This window comes from Bombina bombina, chromosome 3 (genome assembly GCF_027579735.1).
Source record: "Bombina bombina isolate aBomBom1 chromosome 3, aBomBom1.pri, whole genome shotgun sequence".
Classification (NCBI taxonomy): domain Eukaryota; kingdom Metazoa; phylum Chordata; class Amphibia; order Anura; family Bombinatoridae; genus Bombina; species Bombina bombina.
The window spans coordinates 448,012,683-448,038,958 of NC_069501.1; the positions used below are offsets into that span (position 1 = coordinate 448,012,683).

Genomic DNA, 26,276 nt, shown 5'->3' on the forward strand with positions numbered 1-26,276 from the left:
GAGATATGGGTCCAGGGATCTCCAGACCGAGCTGATAGATGCCTTGGCAGTGCCTTGGTCTTCAGTCTAGATTATGTGTTCTCTCCATTTGCTCTCCTGACCCGGATGATTATTCGAGTCCAACAGGAGAGGGCTTCAGTGATTCTCATCGCTCCTGCATGGCCTCGCAGGATTTGGTATGCCGATCTGGTGGACATGTCATCTAAGCCACCGTGGAAGCTTCCGTTGAGGACCTTCTCATTCTGGGACCCTTCCATCATCCGAATCTAGTTTTCTCGGCAGTTATCTGCTTGGAGATTGAACGATTTAATTTATTCAAGCGATGGTTTTCTGATTCGGTCTTTGATACCTTGTTTCGGGCACGTAGCCTGTTACTAGATAGTTTTACCATTAGATATGGCGTACATATCTTGATTGGTGCGAATCCATGGGCTACTCATGGAGTAGGGTTAGGATTCCCAGGTTTTTGTCTTTTCTCCAAGACGGATTGGAGACAGGGTTTTCAGCTAGTCCCTTACAGGGACAGATTTTTGCTTGTCTATTTTGCTATACCAGCGTCTGGCAGATGTTCCAGATGTTCAATCCTTTTGTCAGGCTCTGACTAACATCAGGCCTGTGTTTAGCCCAATTGCTCCTCCTTGGAGTTTGAATTTCGTTCTTAATTTTCTTCAAGGGGTTCCGTTTGAACCTATGCGTTCCATAGATATTAAGTTGTTATCTTGGAAGGTTTTATTTTTGGTTGCTATATCTTCTGCTCACAGAGTTTCTGAGCTTTCAGCTTTACAATGTGATTCTCCTTATCTTATTTTTCATTCCGATAAGGTGGTGTTACGTACAAAACCTAGGTTTTCTTCCTAAGGTTGTTTCTAATAATAATATTAATCAGGAAATTGTTGTTCCTTCCTTGTGTCCTAGTCCTTCTTCGAAGAAGGAGCGGCTGTTACATACTTTGGACGCGATCCGTGCTTTAAAGTTTTACTTACAGTCAACTAAGGATTTTCGTTGATCGTCTTCCCTGTCTCATGTTTTTTGGGAAGCGTAGGGGTCAGATAGCTATGGCTACCTCTCTCTCATTTTGGCTGAAGTGTATCATCCGTTTTGCATATGAGACTGCTGGACAGCAGCCTCCTGACCGATTACGGCTCATTCCGCTAGGGCTGTGGCTTCCTCATGGGCATTCAAAGATGATGCTTTTGTTGAACAGTTTTGTAAAGCTGCAACTGGGTCGTCTCTTCGCACTTTTTCCAAATTTTACAATTTGATACCTTTGCCTCATCTGAGGCTGTTTCTGGGAGGAAAGTTCTTCAAGCAGTCGTGCCTTCCATTTAGGTTACCTGTCTGTTCCCTTCCGTTTCATCCGTGTCCTATAGCTTTGGTATTGTATCCCACAAGTAAGGATGAAATCTGTGGACTCATCGTATCTTGTAAAAGAAAAGGAAATTTATTCTTACCTGATGATAAATTTATTACTTTTACGATACGATGAGTCCACGGCTCACCCTGTTTTTATAGACAGGTCTTTATTTTTGTTAAACTTTAGTCACCTCTGCTCCTTGGCTTTTCCTTTCTCTTCCTAACTTCGGTCGAATGACTGGGTTGGGAGGAAAGGGAGGAGCTATTTATGCAGCTCTGCTGTGGAGCTCTTTGCCTCCTCCTGCTGACCAGGAGGCGATATCCCACAAGTAAGGATGAAATCCGGGGACTCATCGTATCGTAAAAGAAATAAATTTATCAGGTAAGACTAAATTTCCTTTTCTCTAATGGATCAACTGAAAGCAATGTTAGCTTGCTCACAGCTATAGTCCATTTCCAACCCATTTGCAGCTCAATGTATGGAACATTTAGGTCTGACTGCAGCATCAGATACTTTCCCTTTTGCACAGTTTAATATGAGAAACTTTGTATGCTTCCACAATTGTGCAAAATAATTACACTAATCCTATTGGATTCTTCATTGAGGCATTCTCTGTCCTGGTGGATAGGTTAACAGTCTATTTCTTTTGCATGATGTACAGAGTCCACGGATTCATCCTAACTTGTGGGATATTGTCCTTCCTGACAGGAAGTAGCAAAGAGAGCACCACAGCAGAGCCGTCTATATAGCTCCCCCCTTAACTCCACCCCCCAGTCATTCTCCTTTACTCTTCCTGCTTAGAGCCAGCAAAGAGAAGAGGTGTTAAACTGTTAGTTTTATTTTATCTTCAATCAAGTGTTTGTTATTTTTAAATGGTACTGGTGTTGTACTATTTACTCTCAGGCAGGACATAGATGAAGATTTGTGCCTGGAGGATGATGATCTTAGCATTTGTAACTAAGGTCCACTGCTGTTCCCACAGAAGCTGAGGAGTACAGGAAAACTTCAGTGTGAGGACCGGTTTCTTGCTATACAGCAATGAGGTATGTTCAGTCATATTTTCTGCAGATACTGTGTTAACTCAGAAAGGCTGACAGTGTCCCCATTAGGGGAAGGGGAAGCAGTAATCCTAGTGTTATCAGAGGTTTTTACTAGCTTGCATAAAGGGTTAATTTTTTGTGGGCACTCAGTTTGTTATGTGAATTTGGGACAAACGTTTTTGTGTCTGGGAGTAACGTTTTCTGTTTTATGGGACATTTGCTTGAGGGTTCTTTGGGGTTGTTTATAACCCACATGGCTTTCAGGCAGGCTTTGTTAGTTTTGTGTAGGCCCCAGCAACATCGAGTGAGGTGGGCAGGGCCTACATTTACAAGCAGCAAGCAACTTTTCCTGAGGTCCTGATAGTCTTCTGAGGGAATTGAAGCTTTAAACCACATATTATTGCTTCCTAAGGGCAGGTAGGGCCACAGCAGAGCTGTGGCAAGATGCTTTAGGGGTTTTTAACCGGTTTTAGACATATTTCAATCCGTTTTTTTCATTTGGGGGTTTATTGCTTATTAACTTGTGGTGCAGTGCTTCTAAAGCTTAGTGGGTACACTGTTAAAATTTCAGAATAATTGAAGCAATTTTAACCTGTTTTGCAGTTTGTGTATGCCTTTTTTTCTCTTAAAGGCACAGTACCGTTTTTGCAAATTGTGTTTTTTTCATTAAATAAAGTGTTTTCCAAGCTTGCTTGCTTTATTACTAGTCTGTTAAACATGTCTGACACTGAGGAAACTCATTGTTCAATTTGTTTAGAAGCCATTGGGGAACCCCCTCTTAAAATGTGTCCCACTTGTACTGATATGTCTATAAATTGCAAACAGCATATTTTGACTTATAAAAGTTTGGCATTAGATGATTCTCAGACAGAAGGAAATCAGGTTTTGCCATCTAGTTCTCCCCAAGTGTCACAACCAGTAACGCCCGCACAAGCGACGCCGAGTACTTCTAGTGCGTCTAATTCTTTCACCTTGCAAGATATGGCTTCAGTTATGAATAATACCCTCACATAGGTTTTATCTAAGCTGCCTGGGTTGCAAGGGAAGCGCAGTAGCTCTGGGTTAAGAACAAATGATGAGGCTTCTGACGCTTTAGTTGCCGTATCCGATATTCTCTCACAATGTTCTGAGGTAGGGATGAGGGATTTGCTGTCTGAGGGAGAGATTTCTGATTCAGGAAAGATTCAGATATGACGGCATTTAAATTTAAGCTAGAGCACCTCCGCTTATTGCTCAGGGAGGTTTTAGCTACTCTGGATGATTGTGACCCTATTGTAGTTCCAGAGAAATTGTGTAAAATGGACAAATATTTAGAGGTCCCTGTTTACACTGATGTGTTTCCGGTCCCTAAGAGGATTTCGGACATTGTTACTAAGGAGTGGGATAAACCAGGTATTCCGTTCTCTCCCCCTCCTGTTTTTAAGAAAATGTCTCCCATTTCTGACACCATAAAGGACTCATGGCAGACAGTCCCTAAGGTGGAGGGAGCTATTTCTACCCTGGCTAAGCGTACAACTATACCTATTGAAGACAGTTGTGCTTTCATTGATCCTATGGATAAAAAATTAGAGGGTCTCCTAAAGAAAATTTTTGTTCAAGGTTTTCTTCTTCAACCTATAGCATGCATTGTTCCTGTAACCACTGCAGCTGCCTTTTGGTTTGAGGCTCTAGAAGAGGCTCTTCAGATGGAGACCCCACTAGAAGATATTTTGGACAGAATTAAGGCTGTTAAGTTGGCTAATTCTTTTATTACAGACGCCGCTTTTCATCTTGCTAAATTAGCGGCTAAGAATTCAGGTTTTGCCATTGTAGAGCGTTATGGCTTAAGTCCTGGTCAGCTGATGTGTCATCTAAATCTAAGCTTTTGTCCATCCCTTTCAAAGGTAAGACCCTATTCGGGCCTGCATTGAAAGAGATAATTTCAGACATTACTGGAGGGAAGGGTCATACCCTCCCTCAGGATAAGTCAAATAAGCCAAGGACCAAACAAAATAATTTGCGTTCCTTTCGAAACTTCAAGAGTGGTCCCTCTACCTCTTCCCCTGCTGCAAAGCAAGAGGGGAACTTTGCTCAATCCAAGCCAACCTGGAGACCTAATCAGGCTTGGAACAAGGGTAAACAGGTCAAAAAGCCTGCTGCTGCCACTAAGCATGAAGGGGTAGCCCCCGATCCGGGACCGGATCTAGTAGGGGGCAGACTCTCTCTCTTTGCTCAGGCCTGGGCAAGAGACGTTCAGGATTCCTGGGCAGTAGAAATTGTAACCCAGGGATACCTTCTAGATTTCAAGGATTCCCCTCCAAGGGGGAGGTTCCATCTTTCTCAATTGTCTGTAAACCCGACAAAAAGAGAGACGTTCTTACGCTGTGTAGAAGACCTTTTTACCATGGGAGTGATCTGCCCAGTTCCAAAAGCAGAACAGGGGCAGGGGTTCTACTCCAATCTGTTTATAGTTCCCAAAAAGGAGGGAACCTTCAGACCAATTCCTAAGAGTTCCATCTTTCAAGATGGAGACCATTCGGACTATCTTACCATTGATCCAGGAGGGTCAATATATGACCACCGTGGACTTAAAGGATGCGTATCTGCACATTCCTATCCACAAAGATCATCACCAGTTCCTCAGGTTCGCCTTTCTGGACAAGCATTATCAGTTTGTGGCTCTTCCTTTCGGGTTGGCCACGGCGCCGCGAATCTTCACGAAGGTGCTAGGGTCCCTTCTGGCGGTTCTAAGGCCACGGGGCATAGCAGTGGCGCCTTATCTAGACGACATTCTAATTCAAGCGTCGTCCTTCCAACTAGCCAAGTCTCACACAGACTTGGTGTTGGCCTTTCTAAGGTCTCACGGGTGGAAAGTGAACGTAAAAAAGAGTTCTCTTTCCCCCCTCACAAGAGTTTCATTTCTAGGGACGCTGATAGACTCGGTGGACATGAAAATATTTCTGACGGAGGTCAGGAAATCAAAGATTTTGTCCACCTGCCGAGCTCTTCATTCCATTCCTCGGCCGTCAGTGGCTCAGTGTATGGAGGTAATCGGACTAATGGTACCGGCAATGGACATAGTTCAGTTTGCTCGCTTGCATCTCAGACCACTGCAACTATGCATGCTCAATCAGTGGAATGGGGATTATGTGGATTTATCTCCTCAGATAAATCTGGATCAAGAGACCAGAGACTCTCTTCTTTGGTGGTTGTCACAGGATCATCTGTCCCAGGGAATGTGTTTCCGCAGGCCAGAATGGGTTATAGTGACGACAGACGACAGTCTTCTGGGCTGGGGTGCAGTCTGGAATTCCCTGAAAGCTCAGGGTTTGTGGACTCGGGAGGAGGCTCTCCTACCGATAAATATTCTGGAATGCTCTCCAGGCACGGCCTCAGCTGGCTTCGGCCAGATTCATCAGGTTTCAGTCGGACAACATCACGACTGTAGCTTATATCAATCATCAGGGCGGAACAAAGAGTTCCTTAGCGATGATAGAGGTCTCAAGAATAATCCAATGGGCAGAGGCTCACTCTTGCCATCTGTCAGCGATCTATATCCCAGGTGTAGAGAACTGGGAGGCAGATTTTCTAAGTCGTCAGACTTTTCATCCGGGGGAGTGGGAACTCCTTTCTGAGGTGTTTGCTCAGCTGGTTCGGCTATGAGGCACACCAGAGTTGGATCTGATGGTGTCTCGTCAGAACGCCAAACTTCCTTGTTACGGCTCCAGGTCAAGGGATCCTCAGGCTCTACTGATAGATGCTCTAGCAGTACCCTGGTCGTTCAACCTGGCTTATGTGTTTCCACCTTTCCCTCTCCTTCCATGTCTGATTGCCAGAATCAAACAGGAGAGAGCATTGGTGATTTTGATAGCGCCTGCGTGGCCACGCAGGACTTGGTATGCAGACCTGGTGGACATGTCATCCCTTCCACCATGGTCTCTGCCATTGAGACAGGACCTTCTGATTCAAGGTCCATTCAAGCATCCAAATCTAATTTCTCTGCAACTGACTGCTTGGAGGTTTAACACTTGATTCTATCAAAGCGGGGTTTCTCTGAGTCAGTCATAAATACCTTGATTCAGGCTCAAAAGCCTGTTACCAGGAAAATTTATCATAAGATATGGCGTAAATATCTTTTTCGGTGCGAATCCAAAGGCTTCTCCTGGAGTAAAATCAGGATTCCTAGGATTTTGTCTTTTCTCCAAGAGGGATTGGAGAAAGGATTATCAGCTAGTTCCCTAAAGGGACAGATATCTGCTCTGTCTATTTTGTTGCACAAGCATCTGGCAGATGTTCCAGACGTTCAGGCTTTTTGTCAGGCTTTAGTTAGAATTAAGCCTGTGTTTAAACCTATTGCTCCGCCATGGAGTCTAAATTTAGTTCTTTTATCTTGGAAAGTTTTGTTCCTAGTTGCTATCTCTTCAGCTCGAAGAGTTTCTGAACTATCTGCATTACAATGTGACTCTCCTTATCTTGTGTTCCATGCTGATAAGGTGGTCTTGCGTACCAAGCCTGGGTTCCTACCTAAGGTTGTTACTAACAGGAATATCAATCAAGAAATTGTTGTTCCTTCTCTGTGTCCTAATCCTTCTTGTAAGAAGGAACGTCTGTTGCACAACTTGGACGTGATTCGTGCTTTGAAATTTTATTGGCAGGCAACTAAAGATTTTCGTCAAACATCTTCTTTGTTTGTTGTCTATTCTGGAAAGCGTAGGGGTCAAAAGGCTACGGGCGACTTCTCTTTCCTTTTGGCTGAAAAGCATCATCCGTTTCGCTTATGAGACTGCTGGACAGTAGCCTCCTGAAAGGATTACAGCTCATTCTACTAGAGCGGTAGCTTCCACGTGGGCTTTTAAAAATGATGCTTCTGTTGAACAGATTTGTAAGGCTGCGACTTGGTCGTCGCTTCATGCCTTTTCAAAATTTTATAAATTTGATACTTTTGCTTCTTCGGAAGTTATTTTTGGGAGAAAGGTTTTGCAAGCAGTGGTGCCTTCCGTTTAGGTTCCTGTCTTGTCCCTCCCTTCATCCGTGTCCTAAAGCTTTGGTATTGGTATCCCACAAGTTAGGATGAATCCGTGGACTCGGTACATCATGCAAAAGAAAACAAAAATTATGCTTACCTGATAAATTTCTTTCTTTTGCGATGTACCGAGTCCACGGCCCGCCCTGTCTATTCAAGACAGATAGTATTTTTTTATGTAAACTTCAGTCACCTCGGCACCTTATAGTTTCTCCTTTTCTTCCTTGGCCTTCGGTCGAATGACTGGGGGGGTGGAGTTAAGGGGGGAGCTATATAGACAGCTCTGCTGTGGTGCTCTCTTTGCTACTTCCTGTCAGGAAGGACAATATCCCACAAGTTAGGATAAATCCGTGGACTCGGTACATCGCAAAAGAAAAAAATTTATCAAGTAAGCATAAATTTTGTTTTTTCTTGGGGTGTCCTTTATGCACCCAACTTGGGCTGTGCTTTCGTTTATTTGGACTCAGCAAATCTCTATAGTTTTCTATATTTTGTATCCCAGGAAGGATCACTGGGTTGCTGATTTCCTCAGTAGGTAACTTCTTTCGCAGGAATCATCTCTCCACAATTAGATTGTGGAACAATGGGGTCTCTAGCGATGGACTTAATGACTTCTGTTTCCAGGATTCACAGCTTCAGTAATTATGATTGCTCCAGCCAGGCCCCACAGAACTTGGTTTGAGAATCTGATTCAAAAGTCAAGCTTCCTCAGTGGTTTTTCACTTTGGCATGACCTATTGTCTCAAGATCCCCTTTTATCATCATTATCTCGAGTCTCCTGAAGGCTTAGAAATTGATTACATACTTTTCAAAACAAAGAGGTTACTTTTAATGCTGTGGTGAGCTCCTTATTTCAGGCTTTAGTTAGAATTAAGCCTGTGTTTAAACCTATTGCTCCGCCATGGAGTCTAAATTTAGTTTTTAGAGTTCTTCAGGGGGTTCCGTTTGAACCCATGCATTCCATAGATATTAAGCTTTTATCTTGGAAAGTTTTGTTCCTAGTTGCTATCTCTTCAGCTCGAAGAGTTTCTGAGCTATTTGCATTACAATGTGACTCTCCTTATCTTGTGTTCCATTCTGATAAGGTGATTTTGCGTACCATGCCTGGGTTCCTACCTAAGGTTGTTACTAACAGGAATATCAATCAAGAAATTGTTGTTCCTTCTCTGTGTCCTAATCCTTCTTGTAAGAAGGAACGTCTGTTGCTCAACTTGGACGTGGTTCGTGCTTTGAAATTTTATTTGCAGGCAACCAAAGATTTTCATCAAACACCTTCTTTGTTGTCTATTCTGGAAAGCATAGGGGTCAAAAGGCTACGGCGACTTCTCTTTCCTTTTGGCTGAAAAGCATCATCCGTTTGGCATATGAGACTGCTGGACAGCAGCCTCCTGAAAGGATTACAGCTCATTCTACTAGAGCGGTAGCTTCCACATGGGCTTTTAAAAATGATACTTCTGTTGAACAGATTTGTAAGGCTGCGACTTGGTTGTCGCTTCATACCTTTTCAAAATTTTATTAATTTGATACTTTTGCTTCTTCGGAGGCTATTTTTGGGAGAAAGGTTTTGCAAGCAGTGGTGCCTTCCATTTAGGTTCCTGTCTTGTCCCTCCCTTCATCCGTGTCCTAAAGCTTTGGTATTGGTATCTCACAAGTTAGGATGAATCCGTGGACTCGGTACATCATGCAAAAGAAAACAAAATTTATGCTTACCTGATAAATTTCTTTCTTTTGCGATGTACTGAGTCCACGGCCCGCCCTGTCTATTAAAGACAGATAGTATTTTTTTATGTAAACTTCAGTCACCTCTGCACCTTATAGTTTCTCCTTTTCTTCCTTGGCCTTCGGTCGAATGACTGGGGGGTGGAGTTAAGGGGGGAGCTATATAGACAGCTCTGCTGTGGTGCTCTCTTTGCTACTTCCTGTCAGGAAGGACAATATCCCACAAGTTAGGATAAATCCGTGGACTCGGTACATCGCAAAAGAAAAAAATTTATCAAGTAAGCATAAATTTTGTTTTTTCTGGGGGTGTCCTTTATGCACCCAACTTGGAGCTGTAGCTTTTATCATTCATCAAGGCAGAACTTGCAGTCCCTTAGCAATGAGGTCTCAAGGATTTTCGTTTATTTGGACTCAGCAAATCTCTATAGTTTTCTATATTTTGTATCCCAGGAAGGATCACTGGGTAGCTGATTTCCTCAGTAGGTAACTTCTTTCGCAGGAATCATCTCTCCACAATTAGATTGTGGAACAATGGGGTCTCTAGCGATGGACTTAATGACTTCTGTTTCCAGGATTCACAGCTTCAGTAATTATGATTGCTCCAGCCAGGCCCCACAGAACTTGGTTTGAGAATCTGATTGAAAAGTCAAGCTTCCTCAGTGGTTTTTCACTTTGGCATGACCTATTGTCTCAAGATCCTCTTTTATCATCATTATCTCGAGTCTCCTGAAGGCTTAGAAATTGATTACATACTTTTCAAAACAAAGAGGTTACTTTTAATGCTGTGGTGAGCTCCTTATTTCAGGCCAGAAAGCCTGTTACAAGTAAAAATTTCTCAATGGATTTGAGACAGTGGGGCATATGTATCAAGCTCCGAATGGAGCTTGATGCCCCGTGTTTCTGGCGAGCCTGCAGCTCGCCAGAAACAGCAATTATGAAGCAGCGGTCACAAAGACAGCTGCTCCATAACCTGTCCGCCTTCTCTGAGCAGGCGGACAGACATCGCCGGAAATCAACCCGATCGAGTACGATCGGGTTGATTGACACCCCCCTGCTGGCGGCCCATTGGCCGTGAGTCTGCAGGGGGCGGCGTTGCACCAGCAGCTCTTGTGACCTGCTGGTGCAATGCTGAATACGGAGAGCTTATTGCTCGCCGTATTCAGCGAAGTCTGGCGGACCTGATCCGCACTGTCGGATCAGGTCCGCCAGACTTTGATAACTTGGGGCCATTGTTTCTTTCCTGCTATAAATTATTTTAGAATTCCAAGAAGTCGGTTTTTTTTTTTTGGTTTTTTTTTGCAAGGAGAGGTTTAGATTAAGGATTATCTGCTAGCGTTTTTGTAGTTTATATTTCGGCTTTTTCTGTTTCATACCACAGGAAAATTGTTAAGTGTCTTTACAGCAAGGCTTTGTTCAAGCAGACTCAAAATATATCCAAAGATTAAACCAACTTCTCCTCCTTGTAACAATTTTTTTTTTTACAAGCTTTAAATGTTTCTCCTTTTCAAACCTATGCATGCTTTGGACATTTAGCTTCCGTCTTGGAACTCTTGGAACTCTTTGTTGCTTTTTTTCAACATCTCCTGCTAGAAGAGTTTCTGAATTGTTTGCTCTTCTTGTGAGCTTCCTTATATTTTTAAGACAATTCTTTAATTTTTCCCATGGTTCACGTAAAGGCCAGAAGGCCACAGCAGTTTCTTTAGCTTATTGGCTAACACTCTTGATTACCAAGGTTTACTCAGAGGTGGAATAGTTCAAAAATACATTATTGTCCATTCTACTAGATCAGTTTCCTTTTCTTGCATTTTGGCTTATATTGAACACATTTGCAAGGCAGCTACATGTTTTTTCTTACATCTCTAAATTCTTTGTGTTTTGTAGGAAATTCCTTCATGCAGTAGTGTCTGGTATCTGCATTTAAAATTACTATTCTACTCCACAGCTTTTGTAATAGTTGGAATCTGGCAACCTTATGAAAGATTTATTCTTACCTAATTAATTTTTTTCATATTGGTGAGCATCCACAAGACCCACCCAAAATCATTTGTTATTTATTTTTTTCTGACGGCAGTTCTAGGTTGCATTTTCCTGATTTTCCATGCTTTTTCCTTTCTTACCATTGTACTACTCCTTTCTTGGCTATACGTCAGACTGAAATACCTGCGAGGTGAGAGGGATTAAGTGCTCTTAGAGATTCGCAAATCTTTGCCTCTTCCTAGTGACCAGGAGTTGAATCCCAGGTATAATGTCTTGTAAACTCTCTCAACCGTGAAAGAAATGAATTTAGCAAATAAGCGTACATTTCTCTTGTAAGGTGTATCCAGTCCACGGGTTCATCCATTACTTGTGGGATATTCTCCTTCCCAACAGGAAGTTGCAAGAGGACACCCACAGCAGAGCTGTCTATATAGCTCCTCCCCTAACTGCCACCCCCAGTCATTCTCTTGCAACTCTCGACAAGAAAGGAAGTATCAAGAGATATGTGGTGACTTAGTGTAGTTTTTACCTTCAATCAAGAGTTTGTTATTTTTAAACGGTCCCGGCGTTGTACTGTTTTACTCTCAGGCAGAAATTAGAAGAAGAGTTCTGCCTGGAGATTTGATGATCTTAGCGGTTTGTAACTAAGGTCCACTGCTGTTCTCACACATAACTGAAGAATATGGGACAACTTCAGTTGGGGAACGGCCTGCAGATTACCTGCCTTGAGGTATGTTAAGTAATTTTATTTCTAGAGAGAAGATATGAGTTCTAGAAAATAATGACAGAGCCTTGTGTACTGAGGTAAGCCTGATGCAGTGATTTAACAGCAACTGGGATCATGCTTACAGAACAGGGTAATACTTATATTACTTAGGGACAAAACGTTTACATGATTTTAAAAATAGGACGTTTTTTTCTCTGAGGGAGATAACTCTTTATTTGAGGCCTAGTTTCCACATGGCTAATCAGGCACTCCTAGAAGTACTTTCTTAAGGCCCCTCTGGCATCCAGTACATGGTGGGAGGGGCCTATTTTAGCGCTCTAAATGCGCAGTTTTTATTCAGACTGAGACATCCAGCTTCCCTAGAGGAGTCCTCTGACACCTGAGGACCATTACAAGGGGTTTATTTCTGCACAGAATCGTATTTGTGGGCAGGTAGGAGCCTCAGCAGAGCTGTGGCAGGGTGCTCAACTGTCTTTTAACGTTTTTTAACGTTTTTCAATCCGGTTTGGGGCCTAAGGGGTTAATCATCCATTTGCAAGTGGGTGCAATGCTGCTTTAGTCCCTTACACACACTGTAAAAATTTCAAAGAATTTGCTTTATTTTTTCACTGTTTTGCAGTTTAAGTGCTAGTTTTTTTCTCTTAAAGGCACAGTAACGTTTTTGTTTAATTGCTGTTTTACCTTTTATTAAAGTGTTTTCCAAGCTTGCTTGTCTCATTACTAGTCTGTTAAACATGTCTGACATAGAGGAAACTCCTTGTTCAATATGTTTAGAAGCCATGGTGGAACCCCCTCTTAGAATGTGTACCAAATGTACTGAAATTTCTATAAACTATAAAGACCATATTATGGCACTTAAAGATTTATCTCCAGGGGATTGTCTGACTAAAAAAAGGGAGATTATGCCATCTAACTCTCTCCATGTGTCAGAACTTATAACTCCCGCTCAAGTGACGCCAAGTACATCTAGCGCGTCTAATTCGTTTACCTTGCGGGACATAGCGGCAGTTATGAATAATACCCTCACAGAGGTATTTTCCAAACTGCCAGGCTTACAAGGAAAGCGAGACAGCTCTGGGGCTAGAACTAATACAGAGCTTTCTGACGCTTTATTGCCTATGTCCGATATACCCTCACAATGCTCAGAAGCCGAGGCAGGTGAGCTTCTATCTGTGGGTGACCCTTCAGACTCAGGGAGGGCGTTACTTCAGACTGATTCTGAAATGACAGCGTTTAAATTTAAGCTTGAACACCTCCGCTTATTGCTTAGGGAGGTTTTAGCGACTCTGGATGACTGTGACCCCATTGTGGTTCCAGAGAAATTGTGTAAAATGGACAAATACTTTGCAGTGCCTGTTTACACTGATGTTTTTCCAGTCCCTAAGAGGTTTTCGGAAATTATTACTAAGGAATGGGATAGACCAGGTGTGCCGTTCTCTCCCCCTCCTGCTTTCAAAAGGATGTTTCCCATAGTGGCAGAATATCCCTAAGGTGGAGGGAGCAGTCTCTACCCTAGCTAAGCGTACAACTATCCCCGTCGAGGACAGTTGTGCTTTCCTAGATCCTATGGATAAAAAATTGGAGGGCCTCCTTAAGAAAAATTTTATACATCCAAGGTTTTATCCTCCAGCCTCTTGCATGCATAGCCACAGTTACTGCTGCAGTGGCTTTTTGGTTCGAGTCTCTCGAGGAGGCTCTGCAGGTAGAAACCCCGTTAGACGATAATTTAGACAGGATTAAAGCTCTTAAGTTAGCTAATTCCTTTATTTCTGACGCCGTTTTTCAGTTAACCAAACTAACGGCTAAGAATTCAGGCTTTGCTATTTTGTAGCGTAGGGCGCTATGGCTTAAGTCCTGGTCAGCAGACGTTACTTCAAAGTCTAAACTTCTTAACATCCCCTTCAAGGGACAGACCCTATTCGGGCCTGGTCTGAAGGAGATCATTGCTGATATTACTGGAGGAAAAGGCCACGCCTTTCCTCAGGATAGGTCCAATAAGTTAAGGACCAAACAGAATCATTTTCGTTCTTTTCGAAACTTCAAGAGTGGCGCAGCTTCAACTTCCTCTAATGCAAAACATGAGGGAAATTTTGCCCAGTCCAAACCAGGCTGGAGACCTAACCAGGCTTGGAACAAGGGGAAGCAGGCCAAGAAGCCTGCGGCTGCCTCTAAGACAGCATGAAGGAGTAGCCCCCGATCCGGGACCGGATCTAGTGGGGGGCAGACTTTCTCTCTTCGCCCAGGCTTGGGCAAGATACGTCCAGGATCCCTGGGCATTAGAGATTGTTTCCCAGGGATATCTTATGGAATTCAAAGGGTCATCTCCAAAGGGGAGATTTCATCTCTCACAACTATCTGTAAACCAGATAAAAAGAGAGGCATTTTTACGTTGCGTTCAAAACCTACTGGTTATGGGAGTGATCCACCCAGTTCCAAGAGAGGAACAGGGGCTGGGTTTCTATTCAAATCTGTTTATAGTTCCCAAAAAAGAGGGAACTTTCAGACCTATCTTGGATCTCAAGATCCTAAACAAATTTCTCAGGGTCCCATCCTTCAAGATGGAAACAATCCGAACCATCCTCCCTATGATTCAGGAGGGTCAATTTATGACTACAGTGGATTTAAAGGATGCCTATCTCCACATTCCGATTCACAGAGATCATCATCAGTTCCTCAGGTTTGCCTTCCTAGACAGGCATTACCAGTTTGTGGCTCTTCCCTTCGGGTTAGCCACGGCACCAAGAATCTTTACGAAGGTTCTAGGGTCCCTTCTGGCGGTTCTAAGGCCGCGGGGCATAGCGGTAGCCCCTTACCTAGACGACATTCTGATTCAGGCGTCGACTCTTCAAATCGCCAAGTCCCATATGGACATTGTTCTGGCCTTTCTGAGGTCTCATGGGTGGAAAGTGAACATAGAAAAGAGTTCTCTCTCTCCTCTCACAAGAGTTTCCTTCCTAGGAACTCTAATAGATTCAGTAGAAATGAAAATTTTTCTGACAGAAGTCAGAATATTAAAGCTTCTAACCTCTTGCCGTGTTCTCCATTCCACTCCTCGGCCATCAGTGGCTCAGTGTATGGAAATGATCAGCCTAATGGTAGTGGCAATGGACATAGTTCCGTTTGCCCGTCTACATCTCAGACCACTGCAACTTTGCATGCTCAACCAGTGGAATGGGGAATACACAGATTTTTCTCCTCTGTTAGATCTAGATCAAGAGACCAGGAATTCTCTGGTGGTTATCTCGGGTCCATCTGTCCAGGGGAATGAGTTTCCGCAGGCCAGAGTGGACTATAGTGACGACAGATGCCAGCCTTCTGGGCTGGGGCGCAGTCTGGAACTCCCTGAAGGCTCAGGGTTCGTGGACTCAGAAGGAAGCCCTCCTTCCGATAAACATTCTGGAACTAAGAGCAATATTCAATGCTCTTCAGGCTTGGCCTCAACTAGCTGTGGCCAAGTTCATCAGATTTTAGTCGGACAATATCACGACTGTAGCCTATATCAACCATCAGGGGGGAACAAGGAGCCCCCTGGCCATGATGGAGGTTTCCAAGATAATTCTATGGGCAGAGATTCACTCTTGCCATCTCTCAGCTATCCATATCCCAGGAGTAGAGAACTGGGAGGCGGACTTTCTAAGTCGGCAGACTTTTCATCCGGGGGAGTGGGAGCTCCATTCGGAGGTTTTTGCCCAGCTGATTCATTTATGGGGCAAACCAGAACTGGATCTGATGGCGTCTCGTCAGAACGCCAAGCTTCCTCGTTACGGGTCCAGGTCAAGGGATCCCCAGGCGACGCTGATAGATGCTCTAGCAGCGCCCTGGTCCTTCAGCCTGGCTTATGTGTTTCCACCATTTCCTCTCCTCCCTCGTCTAACTGCCAAGATCAAGCAGGAGAGAGCTTCAGTGATTTTGATAGCACCTGCATGGCCACGCAGGACTTGGTATGCAGATCTGGTGGACATGTCATCCTTCCCACCATGGACTCTGCCGCTGAGGCAGGACCTTCTGCTGCAAGGTCCTTTCAAACATCCAAATCTAGTTTATCTGCGTCTGACTGCTTGGAGATTGAACGCTTGATTTTATCAAAGCGTGGTTTCTCCGAATCGGTCATTGATACGTTGATTCAGGCTCGGAAGCCTGTCACCAGGAAAATCTATCATAAGATATGGTGTAAATATCTTCATTGGTGTGAATCCAAGGGTTACTCGTGGAGTAAGGTCAGGATTCCTAGGATACTATCTTTTCGTACCAAACCTGGGTTTCTTCCTAAGGTAGTATCTAATAGGAATATCAATCAGGAGATTGTTGTTCCGTCACTGTGTCCTAATCCTTCTTCAAAGAAGGAATGTCTGTTACACAGTCTTGACGTGGTTCGTGCTTTAAAGTTTTATTTGCAAGCTACTAAGGATTTTCGTCAAACATCTGCATTGTTTGTTGTCTACTCTGGAAAGAGGAGAGGCCAAAAGGCTTCGGCAACTTCTCTTTCTTTTTGGCTAAGAAGCATAATCCGTTTGGCTTATGAGACTGCTGGCCAGCAGACTCCTGAAAGAATTACAGCTCATTCTAGTAGAGCGGTAGCTTCCACATGGGCTTTTAAAAATGAGGCCTCTGTTGAACAGATTTGTAAGGCGGCGACTTGGTCTTCGCTTCATACTTTTTCCAAATTTTACAAATTTGATACTTTTGCTTCTTCGGAGGCTATTTTTGGGAGAAAGGTCTTACAGGCAGTGGTGCCTTCCGTTTAAGTACCTGCCTTGTCCCTCCCTTCATCCGTGTCCTAAATCTTTGGTATTGGTATCCCACAAGTAATGGATGAACCCGTGGACTGGATACACCTTACAAGAGAAAACAAAATTTATGCTTACCTGATAAATTTCTTTCTCTTGTGGTGTATCCAGTCCACGGCCCGCCCTGTCACTTTAAGGCAGGTGTTTTTTATTTTTAAACTACAGTCACCACTGCACCCTATAGTTTCTCCTTTTTTCTTGCTTGTCTTCGGTCGAATGACTGGGGGTGGCAGTTAGGGGAGGAGCTATATAGACAGCTCTGCTGTGGGTGTCCTCTTGCAACTTCCTGTTGGGAAGGAGAATATCCCACAAGTAATGGATGAACCTGTGGACTGGATACACCACAAGAGAAAGAAATTTATCAGGTAAGCATACATTTTGTTTTTTCTTTTTCTACTCTGATTTTGCATTATTTTTTGTATTGTGTAAAAGTTATACTAACCCAACTGACGAATCAAACATAAATATGAATTGACATCATCATTGCACTACATACACTATTCTGAGTGTTTTATTATTCTTTCAACTTGTCCTTTTTTGGATAAACCTGTGTTGTGTTTACAATTGTTTGATATCCATGAGAGTAGAGTATTTTTGTGCATTTTATTTTTTTTAACAAAAGATCAAAAGGTTAAAGAAAAAAGACATTTTTTTTTAACTTTGTCAAATTCAAAAACCACAAGATTAAAAAAATATGGTAAATAAATCAGCTGTCCAGTAGGTAAGGCTAGTAGAATAGGAAAAGGTATTAGCAGCAAATGTGAGGTCTTTATTGCATGCAATAAAGGATGTAATAAATCTGAGAAATAGCAACACCAGAACAAGAGGTCACAATCTCAAGCTGGATGGTAGCAGGTGGATAAGTAATTTACCTAAAAGGCAGGTTTACTCATGAAACAAACTTCCAGTAAAGGTGGTACGGAAAAGGACTGTAAAGGACTCCAAGAATGCCTGGCATATGTAAAAGACTAATCTAAGAAATAAATCTACACTTTAGAAAGAAAAATGGGCAGACTTGATGGGGCTTTACTATAGAATAATGTTGCAAGATACTTACCCAACATACTGTTGATCTTTAATTTCCATTCAAGGGATCTTTGATTATTTTGATCTCAAGTTGGATGGTAGCCGGCTGAGAATTAATTTACTAAAAAGCAGGTTAACTCATGGAGTAGACTTCCAGTAAAGGTGGCAAGGATAAATACCATAAACGTATTCAAAAATGTCTGGGAAATGTATAAGCCTTATGGACCATCACCATAGAATAATGTAGCAAGACACTTTGCAATTCACCCAATATACTGTTAACCTTTTATGTCCCTTTAGTGATGGAAAATGAATTGCTTACACAGACATTAAAACTGTTTATGCATAGCACAACAATTCTGAAGAAAACATTTATTTATTTTGCTTTAAAGTATGAAAATTGTGGGTTTTCCACTTCTAAAAGTGCAAATGACTTAACATCTGCCGATATGAAAGTCTACAGCATGTAAACTATGAATGTTTTCATAACAAAATAACAGTGGCTAGCTGTGTTGACTGCAGTAAGTCTGGATTGGCTTGTCTACATAATGCAAATGGTGGGTGGAATTTAGCTATCGAGAACTAATTGCAGCAAACAGTGTTAATTTATTGCGGAACTGCTGAGAAATCTTGTATATGCATAAGTGTTTAAAGTCCCTATAATTGCTTTAGTGATAAAGTACAGTTTAGTTTTTACTTTTATGCTCATTTTAACCAAAAGTTAATTGACTAAAATGTATATTTTTTACTAAACAACTGATTGGAAATTAATCATGTGGGCTCTCTAAAGCCTTTGTCTTGGTAAATATAGAACTTGGATTATTAACTCATAGGTTAAAAATAAAAATGGGAAATTCTCTCCTTTATATCCAACACATGTTTTTTCTCTTCTATAACTCTTTCTTGCCTTCCTAGCTGATTCAATAAATCAATAGTTGGACCTAGTAACTCATGTTCTCATGCATTCTCTTTCAGGAAAACAATTGGTACTGCCAGCACTAATTATTATTTATTTTTTGTGTGTTATAGATACAGAAGATGGAAGATAACACATGATTTTGTCTACTTCTACCTATAAAACCTTTGCTGTGGTCTTCAAGAAGATCTTATTCCTTTTGCACTACTGTTAATATGATTACAGTTTTTAATCTAGGCTTGTTGAGCGAGCTGACTTGATTAGCTTTCCTTATCTAACCAACCAGGATGTCTCTTGTGACATTCAGCCTGTATTCTGATCTGCCATCTGAAGAGCAACTGCTACTAAGCTTTACTACTTAACACCTATTTACAAAACTATTTGACTGTCTTAATTGACTTGGAAACACTGTTATCCCTATACTTGATGTCCACGCTGTTTCATTTATTGCAGGGAGAAACGGAAAAACAGCTTTTGCCACTTTAAACTACTCCAGAGATGACTTTGTAGCATATGTTTTCTGTCAGATAATTTTGAAAGACATCTAAATGTGCGCTGTATTTCTAATGTGTCCACACAGAGATGCTACTGCCAGCCTTGAGAATAGATACAAAAGTAAAGCTGATATAAAAACTTGCTAGAAGGGATGGAATTACTAAACAGTGTTCCATGAATTCCCTTATATACAGCAGAATAAGAGTTTGCACAGTCTACTACAAACACAATGGGAGTGATCACAGAGTTCACGTAAGTTTCAGCACAACTCGCTGAAACCCACGTCGCCCGTAAGTTCATATCGCACATCGGGTGAATTGCATAACACGCCACCATATGATATACTGGCATATGTAAGCCAAACTGGCGATGTTCAGAAACGTGCGCAACTCCACATTTTTGGCGTCGCTAGTACTTTACGCCAGTATATTGGACGTGTGATTGGAGATTAAAGAGTAGGAGTGTTTGTGTTGACTTCAAACTTAAAAATTCAAAGGGTAATGTAGAGTGTGCATTGTCTGTCAGGGGTTTTAAGGCTGCAGATGTGAGGTTGTGCTGTTTGTGATCTGGTTTGACACACTTGCAGAGGTCGGATACTGGTTTGATTTATTAAGTGGCCATGCAAGGGTTAAATGTTTGATATGTGTGTCTGAAATGTATGTGACTGCGCATGCGTTAGGTGTTTGTTCAGCCTTCCAGGGACTTGCACTGCTTTTTACTGTGCACAAGGGTTGCTGCACCTGCCTATGTGTGGTGAGCTGAAACTGGAGTAAAATATTTTAAGTTCATGCGCTGGCTTTGTGATGCCGACGCCAGTTCTATGTTAGTCTATGGGAGTAAAAACTGCGCACATCGTGTAAAATCTTCGTGCGTAACTTGTGTGCTGCGCCGGGTTTGTGATTGTGCAATTTGAAAAAAATGGCAACGCTGGTTTTTGCGCATGTCGCCAAGTATGTGATTGAGATGAGTGTGTTCTGCTTTACGATCATTGTGCTTCTCCTCCTCTTGTATCCTTTAAAAAGCTTCACAGGACACAACCTTTTGTAACTCCAACCTCTTTCAGTTCCTCCCCGCCTGTTAATGTGTTTTATAGTGAGTCAAGTGGTTCAGTTATATGACCACATCTGTCTGTGGATACGTTAGTGCACTCAGGAAGTACTGACAAATGCAAAGTCTGTGCTAAATCACACTGGCCTTTATTACTACTGGACACAATAATGTTATTTTACCACCGCATCAAGCTACAGGTTTTCCTGGTATGCAAAGGGTAACGCAAAGTGTGCTGCTTATTTAATGTTTTTTATTAATTGTAATTTATTTATAGAAAGTTTTGATAAATCAGTGTACAGAACGCAACTTAAGTGCACCACATAGAATAAAATATACAGGGAAATGGAAAGGAAATATACTAAAATAAACAATCTTTTCTGTGCAAATTATATGTATGTAAAAAAACAAAACATTAAAATCTTAAAGCTTATAAAAATATTCACCATCAATATTTATATCTCATTTGCTTTGCCCTTTTCGAGATCATGTTTAAATTTGTGTAGTTTATGTGAAACACTGAGATTTGTTTTAAATGTCCATGATGGTTTTTTAAGCACCTTTCAAATAATTTTTAGTTCATTAAAAAATTCATTAAAAGGGGCAATATACACCAATTTTCATTTAACAGCATGCAATAGACGCTTCTAAAAAAATAATATACAAATACAGTATAAAACCTTTTAAAAACCTTCTTAGAAGCTCTCAATTTAGTACTGTTGATGAGATTAGTCTGGGACACCCATGAAAGGGGCTGATAGCAGAACCTCCCTACCTCCCCTGCATATGAAAAGACCTATTATACAAACAGAAGCAGTTTCAATTCTGTATACATCCATATACATCTAAAACATTTGGGCTTGGTTAGGAGTCTGAAAATCAGCACAATGTTATTTAAAAATAAGCAAAACTATAATTTTTTACAAAGACACACCCAGATAGGCTATATAAATGGATAGTCTACAAAACATTTATGCAAAGAAAAATCTAGTGTATAATGTTCCTTTAAGTATTACATTGCCAAATAAAACAATCTGATATTTTTGTTTCTTTGCTTAAACTTTTAACTGTTGAGCCATTTCCACAAACCTGTGCTGAGTTGTTTTGCAGTTTTTTTTAGATGCTTTTCACATTTAAGCCACACTGTAGGCCATTATTTTTTCAGGAGACCCAGCAGAATCAAACTGTACCATCCTTTTATGTATATATCCTAATGTAAGAAACCTTGAACAAAAAGTGTGCGTAAAATACATTTTTTATTTTGTTTATAACCCTATTTATTACAATTTTAAAAGTGTAGCGTGATGGTGTTTTTTTTCTCACAGTAAATGCTATAGTAAAAAGAAAGACTTATCCTCGTATTAATAATGGCTTTTCTGTATAGGTAAGTAACTTTAATCTGCTTATATCGGTTCCCATGAGCATTTATTTGAATAAATATTATTTATTAAAAAAAATGGACATTTATTCACGCCAGATGTTCACTATTACCACAGTGATCACCTGGCTATTAGAACACACAAGGGTATCATAACAGTTTGTAACTTCCCCTAGTCACCTACAACAGCCCTGAAGTGAACTGCACTTTCAACCCGGAGTTGGGCACATTATGTATATATGTGTATGTATATACACTAGTATGCAAAAGTTTTAGGCCGGTTTAAAAAAGTTGTATGCTTTCAAAAATAGAAATGCTAATAGTTTATCAATCCATTACTCCTGGGAATTACTCTTCCCTACTACTAGGAGGAGGCAAAGATTCCCAAACCCCAAGGGCTGTATAAAACCCCTCCCACCTCACAGGTACCTCAGTCTTGACTTTGCCTCCGCTGGAGCAAAGTGAAGAGTGAAGATATGCATATGATTCTTCAGTGAGAGGGGCTTTCAGTCTGTTGAGGCAGTTTTCCCCTCAGGGTACAGTGTTTGTTACGACTAATGAAAACCACAGAATGGGGGATAAAAAAAAATGGTGTATTACTAAAAGAAATCACTAGACAACATTGTTTGTAAATAAATAAAGAAATTCTAACTCTTTTTTTGGTTACAGTGTTTGTCAGAGGGATGTATATTGGGGTATGGTTAGTGGCTTTCTTTTTCACCTCATGGGAAATTTTGTCACTGACCTTCCATAGTAGTCACAGGGACTTGTCTTTTGCCTCCTCCTATGGCTCTACAAGATACTCCATATTCAATTACCTGTTGGTAAGGATCATGTTTATTTATATGACACTCTGTAGACTTGTATGGACAATTCTAATTATATATTTTTAGGCGATAAGCATGCACAGAGGGCAGTCTATGTTGAAAAAATACAAAGCCTCAAGCTAAATTTACAAAAAATAAAAAAAGTAAAATGACAGAAAAAAATAAAGCTATTCAAAATAAAAAATTTAAACCTAAACTAATACCCCTATAAAAATAAAAAATACCCCCTAAATAAAAATACCCCCTAATCTAATACTAAACTACCAATAGCCCTTAAAAGGGCCTATTGTAGGTCATTGCCCTAAGTTAAACAGCTCTTTTACCTCTAAAAAATACTAACTCCCCCCTAACAGTAAACACCCCCAAACCCACCAAACCACCCAAAATAAAAAAAAACATTAAAAATACTAAAATACCCATTGCCCCTAAAGGGGCATTTGTATGGGCATTCAGCTCTTTTACTGCCCTTAAAAGGGCAATCAGCTCTTTTTCTAGTCCAAAAAACACACCCCAAAAATTAAAATAAAAAAGCCCTAAACCTAAGCCCCAAATAGGTACTCACTGTTCCTGAAGTCCGGTGGAGGTCTTCTTCGAGACGGATCCATCATCTTCAATCTTCATCCGGAGTGAAGGCGGCGTGGTGCGGAGCTGTGTTCCCGATGCGTAGATCCTCAGCGGTGGACTTTGGCGGCATAGAGGCTCCTCTTCATCCAATGTCCGTCGTAAACTGAAGATTGAATGCAATGTACCGCAATTAATTTGGGGTACCTTGTATTCCTATTGGCTGAAATTTTTAAATCAGCCAATAGGATTAGAGCTACTGAAATCCTATTCGCTGATTTTAAAAAAAATTCAGCCAATAGGAATGCAAGGTACCCCAATAAATATGGGGTACCTTGCATTCAATCTTCAGTGTGCAGCAGATGATCGCATAAAGAGGAGTCTCCACGCACAAAGGTCGCCGCATCTGTTAACACCGAACCTCCACTCTGTGCCGCCTTCGCTGTGGATGAAGATAGAAGATGATGGACCCACCTGGAAGAAGACCTTCTCCGCTGGACTTCAGGATCCGTGAGTACCTATTTGTGGCTTTAGTGTTAGGCTTTTTTTTGGGGGGGTTAAATTAGGTTTTTTGGGGCATATGAAAACAAGCTGAATGCCCTTTTAAGGGCAATGCCCATACAAATGCCCCTTTAGGGACAATGGTGCCCATTTAACAAGCTCCGTAGTGAGCTTCAGGGCACGTGTTTCTGAAACAGCAGTTATGAAGCAGCGGTCACAAAGACCGCTGCTCCATAACCTGTCCACCTGCTCTGAGCAGGCGGACAGACATGGCCGAAATCAACCCGATTGAGTACGATCGGGTTGATTGACACCTCCCTGCTGGCGGCCCATTGGCCGTGAGTCTGCAGGGGGCGGCTCTTGTGAGCTGCTGGAGCAATGCTGAATACGGAGAGCGTATTGCTCTCCGCATTCAGTGAGGTCTGGCGGACCTGATCCACACTGTCAGATCAGGTCTGGCAGACTTTGTTAAATAGAGGCCAATGGGTAGTTTAGGTTTTTTAGTGCTATTTTGTTTTTTTTTTAAGGAAAATAGCTGTTTAACTTAGGGCAATGCCCTACAAAAATTGGGGGGCTTAGTCATTAAATTAGTTATTTGCGTTGGGGGGGGGTTGGCGGTTTAGGAGTTAATACGTAAATTAGGTTTAATGAATTGTTGTGGGTTGGCAGATTAGGGGTAATATGTTAATTAAGTTTATTGCTGTGGTGGTTAATGGCGGTTTAGGGGTTAATAAATTAATTTTTTTATTTCAGTTAAGGGGGAATGGCGGATTAGGGGTTAATAGATGTATTAGGTAGTTTGCAATGTTGGGGTTGGCGTATTTAGAAGTTAATAATTTTATTATGCAGTTTTTTTTATTTTTTTCTTAATACTTTGTACGGGCGGTTAGGTTTTTTTTTTAATACTAATTGCGGGCAGTTAGGTGTTTTTTTAACACTTATTGCGGGTGGTTAGTTTTTTTTTGTGTAATGCTCCGTTTACCTTCACTGCATCCCGGTGGATTTCAAAAATGGCAGGGTGTTGAAAGAATCCACCTGCAGTGGATTCTTTCACCACCCTGCCATTTTCTGAATCAACCAGGATGCATGTGAATTCTTTAGCTTTGTGCAGCCAACATTCCTTTGAGGATGTGTGCGCAACTGGCGACACTGATGGACGCGTTACAAAAGCGATTCTAGTATAGATTAATAAATATAGCAAGTATGCGAGGAGAGTTACAATAAATGTCACTGTATTTAAGCTATGTAATATAATGTCCTCTTTAGAGGAAATGGTGCAGCCTATATTTCAAAAATATGTAAGAAAGACTATGATAGTGTAATCCACTTATCATTAAAAAAGACAGGGAATCAAGCACTCTTTTTTTACTTTTTATTTGTATAACTTTTATGGATTTTTGCAAAGCCATTTGTCAATATGCAAAAAATCAGATATAGAGACACTCTCTCACAAGAGAAACTATACATCAACTAACATTGCTGAATCAAATACGATTTAGGTGTCAGTAAATTATATACAGTGAAAACAAAGCTGATTAAAAAAAAACCTGCAACACCTTTCCAGAGGGCAGCCCCAACTCTATGGAAGGGAAATGCTGTCATGGAAAAATGATGTAGGATCTATGCAGTTTTTTTTTATTTATCCCTTTAGAGTGGATTATAACCACAGTGGACACTTACAAACCACATGCAGCATACAGAAAAAGAATGGTGTCAGGCATGTACAGTATATACACATTGTAGGCTGTAAGTGTAAAGACAATATGCAATGATGTGAACATAAGGAAAAATGAACAAAGAGTACCAATATTAATACTTTTTGAATGATCAAACAGTGGTGGGTTCACACATGGCTCTATCCATGAACCAATAACTGCAATTTGTGTCCCAATATGAGCTCAAAGTAACAAATGTTGTTTCCAGGCAAAAGTTTCCTTTTTTTTTTTTTCTCTTTATAAAAGGATGGCCAGCACTTTAGTATTCAAGGTTATTCATATTGCCAAGCTTCCATTATTAGTATAAGCTCAAGCGCTGTTTAAGACTGAAGTAGACATAAAATCCGGCATGCTGGTGGAGGAGTATGGTTTCTGACCTTTTAGAGTTGGAGGAATACAGCGCATTTAGACTAAATAATAGAGACCATTTTATTATTGCACATGATGCTTGGGAGCAGTACATTAAAAAGAATTCTTCACTTTCACAGGTTGATGGGCCCTTGACACCCTCTTCTATTACGCCAATGGAGACCTAGCTTTTCTTACTCACCTTGTATAGGCCTCCCTTCCATCTGTCCCTTCGAGTATAACTATATAAATATGCTGGACAAGCACAGAGACTATTGTCTTATTTATAGAAATTTTCTTTACCTTTTTGTTATCTTTTCTTGTTTTGCCTCCAACCACGTGTAAACATATATTTGTTGCTATTATTGTTAATTAACTTGGGATGTATTACAAGTTTGTATCTGCTGATACATTATGTATTCTTTCCTTAAATCCTTTAATAAAAAAGACCTTGGAGTAAAATCCGGCATGCTGGTGTGCTTTAATGAATGCTAAGTACACGCTGGAGCTGTAGGCTTGCCATCAAAAGGCAGCGTGTGCTGTTTGCAACAATGAAGCAAAATATGTAGCGATTTCAAAGGAAACGGTCTTCCTCATATCAGCTGCACACAACGGTAAGGAATATCTCCAATCACATACCTAGGTGCTGGGGTTTATTTCAGGGACTTGTAAACCGCCTGGAATTCCTCATGTAGCAACTGAAGACTTGTGTAAAGTCCTCAAGCGATATCAACCTCTCTACAATAGTTTGTGCACTCGTGCGTGCATGACTTCACGTGCTCAAGCCAACACATGTTTCATCCTGTGTCACTCAGGACTTCCTCAGGGCTAATTACCACATACACATATGGCTCTA

The 26,276-nt window shown here is 41.3% G+C and overlaps 1 protein-coding gene across 4 annotated transcripts in view; it reads left to right on the top strand.

Annotated features, from left to right (window-relative positions):
* LOC128653411 (membrane cofactor protein) overlaps positions 1 to 25,882 on the top strand; it is a 226,810-nt gene extending 200,928 nt beyond the window's left edge. For all 4 annotated transcript variants that reach the window (XM_053706676.1, XM_053706678.1, XM_053706679.1 and 1 more), the window contains one exon: positions 18,662 to 25,882. The gene's annotated coding sequence lies outside the window, so the exon portion shown is untranslated. The remainder of the gene's footprint in view (positions 1 to 18,661) is intronic.
* The last annotated feature ends 394 nt before the right edge of the window (positions 25,883 to 26,276 follow it).